This window comes from Oratosquilla oratoria, chromosome 42 (assembly GCF_046742065.1).
Source record: "Oratosquilla oratoria isolate Oo_2021 chromosome 42, ASM4674206v1, whole genome shotgun sequence".
In the NCBI taxonomy this organism is placed as follows: Eukaryota; Metazoa; Arthropoda; class Malacostraca; order Stomatopoda; family Squillidae; genus Oratosquilla; species Oratosquilla oratoria.
Genome location: NC_134818.1, coordinates 30,119,728 through 30,120,359, shown reverse-complemented (window position 1 = coordinate 30,120,359; position 632 = coordinate 30,119,728).

The following is a 632-nucleotide window of genomic DNA, read 5'->3' as shown; positions in this document are numbered from 1 at the left end:
TAAGGGATTTTAATCATTGCATTGATTGGGATAACACAAAGAAAATTGTTTTAAGTAAGGACATTAAGGAGAGGAATATCATAGAATCATGTTATATAAAAGCTTCAATTGAGAACAACATGAATATGAGTATGGGAATGTATAAATTAGATAACTTTGTAACAAATAAAATTGTTGACAGTAGCCGGGTCATACGTCCGGCCGTGCTGAGATAATGAGGTCACAATGGACCTGTACTAATTTACCCCCTAGTGATCTTTTTGTGCATATATATATAACGTCACTACCACCTTACTCTGTACCTTGAAAATGTCTTAAATAGACGAAAACGTTCGGTCACCTTTCATTTTATTTTCCAAGTGGTCTTATTACACACACACACACACACACACACACACACACACACACACACACACACACACACACACACATATATATATATATATATATATATATATATATATATATATATTCATATTATCAACCACAATATACCTTAATTCTAAGCCATCAACACCGGAAGAACCGTGTAGGCACATGCAGAGATTGAAACGTTGTACGCCCACGGACTCGAACCAACGGCGGTAGGCACATGACCAGTGCTGTAGTGACTTAGACCAATAGACCATCTT